Here is an 8185-nt window from a genome sequence, read left to right as displayed (position 1 = left end):
GAGACGCAAGACGTAAGCAGCAGGAGTTAAAAAAAAAAAAAGAACCCTGCGACACAGAGGGGGAAGCTGTAGTGGGCCTATCGGAAGACATGTAATATGAACGCCAATCAGATATACTGCAGTGTATTTCTGTATAATCTTCCAATTTCTTTCCTCATCCCCCAACATCGACTGGGAAAGCCTCCGAGATCGACCAGTCGATCGCGATCGACGGGTTGGTGACCTCTGCTCTAGAACCTGGATATACCTTTCAGCATTGATGGTGTCTTTCCAGATGTGTAAGCTGCCCATGCCACACGCACTAATGCAACCCCATACCATCAGAGATGCAGGCTTCTGAACTGAGCGCTGATAACAACTTGGGTCATCCTTGTCCTCTTTAGTCCGAATGACACGGCGTCTCTGATTTCCATAAAGAACTTCAAATTTTGATTCGTCTGACCACAGAACAGTTTTCCACTTTGCCACAGTCCATTTTAAATGAGCCTTGGCCCAGAGAAGACGTCCGCGCTTCTGGATCATGTTTAGATATGGCTTCTTCTTTGAACTATAGAGTTTTAGCTGGCAACGGCGGATGGCATGGTGAATTGTGTTCACAGATAATGTTCTCTGGAAATATTCCTGAGCCCATTTTGTGATTTCCAATACAGAAGCATGCCTGTATGTGATGCAGTGCCGTCTAAGGGCCCGAAGATCACGGGCACCCAGTATGGTTTTCCCGCCTTGACCCTTACGCACAGAGATTCTTCCAGATTCTCTGAATCTTTTGATATTATGCACTGTAGATGAGACGTTCAAACTCTTTGCAATTTTACACTGTCGAACTCCTTTCTGATATTGCTCCACTATTTGTCGGCGCAGAATTAGGGGGATTGGTGATCCTCTTCCCATCTTTACTTCTGAGAGCTGCTGCCACTCCAAGATGCTCTTTTTATACCCAGTCATGTTAATGACCTATTGCCAATTGACCTAATGAGTTGCAATTTGGTCCTCCAGCTGTTCCTTTTTTGTACCTTTAACTTTTCCAGCCTCTTATTGCCCCTGTCCCAACTTTTTTTGAGATGTGTTGCTGTCATGAAATTTCAAATGAGCCAATATTTGGCATGAAATTTCAAAATGTCTCACTTTCGACATTTGATATGTTGTCTATGTTCTATTGTGAATACAATATCAGTTTTTGAGATTTGTAAAGTATTGCATTTCGTTTTTATTTACAATTTGTACTTTGTCCCAACTTTTTTGGAATCGGGGTTGTACTAGTGACTGGGTCCCCAACCATCAGATGTAACATAACTTATTATACACATTAAACTAACACAGATCAAATGCAGGGTGTCCAGGTATTCTTAAAAACTAAAGTAATGCCACCATCGACCCCACCAGGAAGGTCCTAATTAACTGTATGGACCTCCTAAGTCACATTTGGGTGGTTCACAGCTTGATACACACACACACACACACACACACACACACACACACACACACACACACACACACACACACACGCACACGTTGCAGTGACCTACACTTTGAGAAGTATGTGATGAGGATGTCCTTCCATACCATTGTCCATATAAATCATATCACACTCAGGTAACCAAACACACACACACACACACACACACACACACACACACACACACACACACACACACACACACACACACACCAGTATTGTCATTAATCTGCACATTGAATTTAATTTACCTTTCCAACTCTGCCAAGTGGACTAAGTACTGAACTTGTCTGAATCTGGTTCCCCTCAGCTGTCTGAATCTGGTTCCCCTCAGTCATCATCTGAAGCAGATAAACCATGGAGGAGAGGGACAATAAATACACAGGTACTGGCAATGTACCACTTAAGAGTATATTTAAAGGAAAACTCCGGAGTGAAATGCTTTTTAGGTCTATTTTCGCATTATTGGCAGTGCATACGTTGAGTTGCTACCACAATCACGTCAATCGGATGTGTTTTGAGAAAATTCGTATTTTGTGATTTCAACCGGAAAGCGCTAACACAACAGTGCCCGGGGCATGTCTTTTTGCCGATACAAAACGCTAGTTTTAAAACCATTGCAAAGCTCAAAACAACATGACAGTTCTGTGGAAGTGAGCAGAGGGTTCCTACAAACAAAACGAAGTGTCCCTGGCTCTGCAAGTGCACGGATAGTGTGTGTAGAAGAGTAAATACAAAGCCAGTGACCTTACCTGAAGTTGGGCTTCCTCAGACGCCATCTTCAGTGGACAGTCCGTAAAAGTCAAGTGTCGAGCCCATTGTGCATTTCCAGTGGGAATCGTATCGGCAAAAAGACATGCCCCGGGCACTGCCGTGTTAGTGCTTTCCGGTTGAAATCACAAAAAACGAATTTTCTCAAAACACATCCGATTGACGTGATTGTGGTAGCAACTCAACGTATGCACTGCCAGTAATGCAAAAATGGACCTAAAAAGCATTTCACTCCAGAGTTTTCCTTTAAGAATTGAATAAACTAAGAATCCACCTTTTCACAAAAATTATGAGAGGAAAAGTTTGCTTTGATCCTCATTAGATAATTTATTAAGATACAGAATGCAAAATACTGAGGAGAATCTCTCTTTTATGAAGATATACCTACTATATCTACGAGTGACTGGGTCCCCAACCATCAGATGTAACATAACTTATTATACACATACCTCAAAATCTTCAGCTTTTGATGGGGAATTTGTGGTCTCAGAACCTTGCTGAGGCATTTCCTCATCAAGACCCTGCATTAAAGAAAAATAAGATATCATAAATATCTTGAAGACATGTTGTTCCCTGTGTAATATTATGTGGGGAAAAAACACTGTTTTAGGCACTCAACAGGTCAAATGACCACGAAAACTATAAGCTTGTAATTTTGACTTACTATATACAACTTACTATACACATTAAACTAACAGATCCAGTAGATGTAGTTCTACAACCCACCAAACACGTCATTTCTGTTTCATGCATGCGACAGTGCAGCTGCGTTTATCTTGTATGAAAATGTCACTTACTCTATCGAAGCCTTTTAGACAACCAGCTGATGCACCAGTAGATGCCTTTTTTTGCCGCCGACTTGCTGATACCTTCTGAGCACTCCTAGAAAGCTCTGATGTATGTGGTACCTCTCCATGTTGACCCTCTGTGGACATTCCTCCTGGTTTCTGAAGAATTTATTGACAAACATCAGGCCAATGACATTAAGTACAAATAAATCTAATACAAGAACTATCAATTCCACAAAGTAAACATCTGATCACCTTGCATCTCCATGGCCAGTCTGAGTCTCCGTAATTATAGGTGATCTCCTCCCCTGGACTTGTGTCTCTTATAGCAAATAGACACAGATGGGGCTTCCCTTCCACTCAAGTACTTCATCTTGGCATTAGGGTTTATATGGTCATCATTAACAAGTCTTCCAAGAGACCCATCCTCACTGGCTGCATCAACACTACAAAAGCACAAGTAACACATAGTTGGGCAGTATTAATTAGCCTAAATTAAGAGCCTTCTGTCAACAACACTTGCATTTTCAGTAAACCAAGAGCAACATGACATTTAATTCTGATTGGATGAAATAATAACATAAAACACACCACCACAGTGTCCCATTAAATTGGAACTCGAACATGAACACCTTAAGGCAGTCATGGTATATTCTCCGTCTCCTCTCGCTTGTCTGCTTGCTTATTAGTTCACTTCGATACTCCAACAGGAAGTCACCTTTTGCAAATGGAGTGGTAGTGAAGATGCCATGACCTAGTTAACACACACAACAAATAACTCACAAAAAGTAAGGTGACATATTTAAAGTTTTGTCATGAATGAAAAAATCAGAGGATTCAACTGACCTTTGAAGACATTAATGTATTTTACATCGAGTCCCACTTTGTCCCTTCCATTGCTCACATAAAATTTTGCATCTTCTTTTGGATTAATGCGTCTTCACCTTTTCATGTTTTCCTGGCATGTGACAAAAGCATTTATTACCAACGTAAATGACCGTCATTATTATTAAGTTCATTTGTAAGACAAAGATGATGGGAACAGAAAAGGACTATAACTTTTAAACATAGTTATCTACAAGGAACATCTGGACAGAAGCCAGATGATGTGCTCATAACTGTATTATTTATATTTGATTTAACACTGTGTAACAAAAAAAACCACATGCTCACAATTCTGCCCCAGTCCTCAGTTAATACAGTTTACAGACTTGCATAAGCAGATAACTAACACTCTGCATTACACCAGATACCTGTAGCATTGTTTCCCCTTACTTTTATGCTGATAGGTTTATAATACCAATATCAGGCAAATAACCTATGTGGAACAGGCTGTCATCTTACTTATTTAGTTATGTACACTAGCAGACCTACAAAAAGATCTTATTGATGACATTTAGGAAATTACATGAATGCATCAAAGTTGCACACTGGTATTAATGTTATCCTTTCCAACCTGTGTCACTAAAACAGTTGTGCATCTTTACATGGAAATCTACATCGACTACACCATAGTGCTTAATATACTGTGTATACTTGATATACACAGGCCAGTTGATCTCATCTCATCTCATTATCTGTAGCCGCTTTATCCTTCTACAGGGTCGCAGGCAAGCTGGAGCCTATCCCAGCTGACTACGGGCGAAAGGCGGGGTACACCCTGGACAAGTCGCCAGGTCATCACAGGGCTGACACATAGACACAGACAACCATTCACACTCACATTCACACCTACGGTCAATTTATAGTCACCAGTTAACCTAACCTGCATGTCTTTGGACTGTGGGGGAAACCGGAGCACCCGGAGGAAACCCACGCGGACACGGGGAGAACATGCAAACTCCACACAGAAAGGCCCTCGCCGGCCCCGGGGCTCGAACCCAGGACCTTCTTGCTGTGAGGCGACAGCGCTAACCACTACACCACCGTGCCGCCCCTAGGCCAGTTGATATCATTTATAAAACCTGTAAACTACAGGTGTAAAACATCTTGCTTCAGTTTTTCTTAGACTTAGCCTAGCTAGCTTATCACAAGCAAGAAAAACAGCTGTGCTATATTATATTTCCTTTCTTATTTTTCTTCTTCAATCTAGAAAACCAAACCTGAGCTGCACAGTAATATTGCCTCTGTTGCCTTCTCTACCTGCTGTCCTCTTAACAGCCAAGAGTGTAATAGTGCAGCAGATTAGTGTAAGAATCATTCACTTTGTGATACAAGCATGAAATTTGGCACAAATCTTCTAGACCTACTTTACCCAAAAAGCCCGTTAGCCACGCAAAAAAAAAAAAGCCGCCATTTTCCAAGATGGCCGCCCTTCTATGTATTCTTTAAGTTCGTTTCTTAAGACACGTATTTTTTAGGATGTTACCTCGTTTGTTGACAGTTTCGGTGAACACTTCCACCTTCTTCAAAACAGTCACCAGATGTCGAGTGGTGACATGCCTTATCAGCTGATGTACTCTATGGAGGCGTGAACGTCCCGCCCAATTTGACAGGTAGTCCACGCCTCCTGCTGTCAGGTCGCTGCCCCAGGACTGCGCTCCAGGTGTGTGACAGCGCGTACGCTCCCTCATTCCGGTTCATAGTCCTCTGCGCCCGCTTACGTATCTCCACTGCCTCCAAAATCCAACGCTGGTATCTATTCTCTTCAGCGCGAATGACTCTGGCCTCTTCCCAATTCATAATATGATTTTGCCATTTGCAGTGGTCTGAAATGGCTGATTTTAAGTTTTCTTGGTTTGCTTTTTCTTTTTCGGATCTTGTGAGTCTTTTTGTTGTTTCTTTTTCACATTCTAATTGGTGTTCTTTCCTGCAAGTGTGGAAGCATTTGCCCGTTTCACCAATATAGACTTTATTGCATGAATGGCAAGGGATTTCATATATGACATTGCATTTATTGCCCAGTTGTATTTTGTCTTTGGGGTGAACTAGCAGCTGTCGGAGGTTCTTGTATGGTTTGACCGGGGTGTTGATGTGGTATTTCCTCATGGATCGTTGGATGCGTTCTGTAACTCCTTTTATGTATGGTAATGTGACAAAGCCCCGGTTTGTTTTTTCTGTTTTTTCTTGTTTGTTTGTTTTTTCCTTTTTTTGTGTCTGTAATTTTCCTGTTTGAATTGCCCATGGTGGATATTGGCAGTTTTTTAATGCCTGTTGGATGTGTTGTTCCTCTTCCTGTCTGTCTTTCTCCTCCGTGATGTTCTGTGTTCGGTCTGTGAGGGAATTTTTAATGGATGAACATTATTATTCTCTGTGTTTCTGTGTGTTGAGCTCAAGTGGCCTATACTGAGAAAGATGTTTTTTCCTATGTTGTAATCGCTTTTCTGTGACCTTGGTGGTGATAAGCAGGGTGCCTGAGTTCTCATAACTACGCATCCACCCGCACGCCAGGTGCACGCTCTAACAAAGCTTCATAGAAAATCTTGAGCCAATCACGTGAAGACACAAGCAGTGAGCGAATGCTTTCAGAGTATAATAGATAACATTCCTAAAACACAACTCAGAGTGCGAGTACTCTCGGCATCATCAGAAGTGATGTCTTCTTCTATTCTTCTCTTTCCTATCCTATTTTATATATCTTTATATGATCTACTATAATAAATGACTGAAAAGACAACTGTTAAGCGCTCTGAAGTGTTTATTAGAAATTTCCATTACAATTTGGCGTCCCCTGGGTGGGCCCTATGCGTCTGATCCTCGGACGACGGAACACTCCCAAGGCTACGGTGCGGAGCTGAGAACTCGGACGAGAGACCAGACCGTCAGGGCTCACCGAACCAGTAAGTGATAACTTTGCATTCTTGTGTAAAGAAATTAGTGGAAACAGTATTTAAAGACTGATATAAGAGATGGACAGAGATTGTCCCAGTCAAGGAAGACTGATATAAGAGACGGACAGAAGTTTGTCCGAGCCCAGGAGGACTGCTAAACTGTGGTACCATCAATATGTTTGCAGACAACGGATAAAACACAATTTTGAGACAATAAACTGCGAGTAGTTTATTGGGTTGTGTTAGAGAATTATCCGCCTAAGTGACGACTGGGTAATCGCTCGCCTACTTGAGGAGGGGAAGTACGGGTGCGTGTTTCGACGGATTCACGTTCAGCGATTCGTGGGAATTGAATCTTGCTCCCTTTGTTCTGTGTGAACAACTGGCCCGTCTGGGGAACGGGATAGAGAGGTTCGATCGCGAAAACGCAAAGACACACCGGTGTGCATGCAAAATATTGATGAATTAACAGAGTACTGTCCTCCTCCAAATTCTGAAACAGAGAAACAGATTTTGTACACATGTGCAAGTTGTCTTTGAGGTTGTTGTGTTAAATGATGCCTACTTTAGCTTAAGGCAAATGTCAGATAAATTGTTTACTAATAAGAACACACCTAAAGGATTATTGTGTCGCATTTTTGGACATAGTCCAACCTGTTCTTCTTGTGATCCTAATAAAAACTCAGCCATTGTTGTCATAACCTATTGATATAACAGTGTACAATGAGGAACAGAAACAGTAAGTTAGGGAAAGAAAAGAAAAAAGCAAGTAAGTGTGAAGCTACATGTGCTATAATAAGAATTGGCTGTTCCTATGACAGCCCAAACATCCAGTTTATGAAAACCTTGTATGGCGAGGATTGTTTGGCACAGTTTGACATATGGGTAAAGGACTTAGAATTCCCTGAGAAGGGCAGTTTTAGTCCCAGACAGATAGGACAGTTAGAAGAAAAGTTGAAACAGAAGGAAAAAGAAGAGTCTGCAGATAATGTTAAGTTCTTAGGGGACTGGAGGGCGTTTTCTGCATGGAAAGAAGAAACACTTAAGAGAGAGTACAAAAGAGAGAAACGACAGGCAGGGCTCTCACCCTCTTCTCAGTGTTTGAAATTTCAGATGGACCCTGACCTGGAGTCTGCCCCACCACCCCAACACACACTGCCTCCTCAGCAAGGCGGAACATCATTCCCACAAGCGCTTCACCCACAGAAAGGGGGAGAAGTTGAGAAGAAGAAAAAAAACTGAGCCTCTGGAATCTCCCCCAGCCTACCAGCTGCCTCCAGCATCAGCACCTCCCCTCGCTTCTCCATCACACATGAGATCCGGTCTTACATATGGCGATGGAAAAGACACCCTCCTGGACCTGACCACGTGCTCACCAGTGGGTCCACAAGGCTGTAACC

The 8185-nt window shown here is 42.2% G+C and overlaps 1 long non-coding RNA gene across 1 annotated transcript; it reads right to left on the bottom strand.

Annotated features, from left to right (window-relative positions):
• Positions 1-1767: 1767 nt before the first annotated feature.
• Positions 1768-3763, bottom strand: LOC132882818 (uncharacterized). Its single transcript, XR_009654233.1, has 5 exons — positions 3607-3763; positions 3271-3461; positions 3025-3174; positions 2677-2748; positions 1768-1797 (listed from the first exon to the last, which is right to left on the bottom strand). It is a non-coding gene; the product is annotated as an uncharacterized LOC132882818 (long non-coding RNA).
• Positions 3764-8185: the final 4422 nt, after the last annotated feature.

This window comes from Neoarius graeffei, chromosome 3 (genome assembly GCF_027579695.1).
Source record: "Neoarius graeffei isolate fNeoGra1 chromosome 3, fNeoGra1.pri, whole genome shotgun sequence".
Taxonomy (NCBI): Eukaryota; Metazoa; Chordata; class Actinopteri; order Siluriformes; family Ariidae; genus Neoarius; species Neoarius graeffei.
Note: the sequence above shows the minus strand (reverse complement) of the source record. Positions and strands in the feature narration are given on the sequence as shown.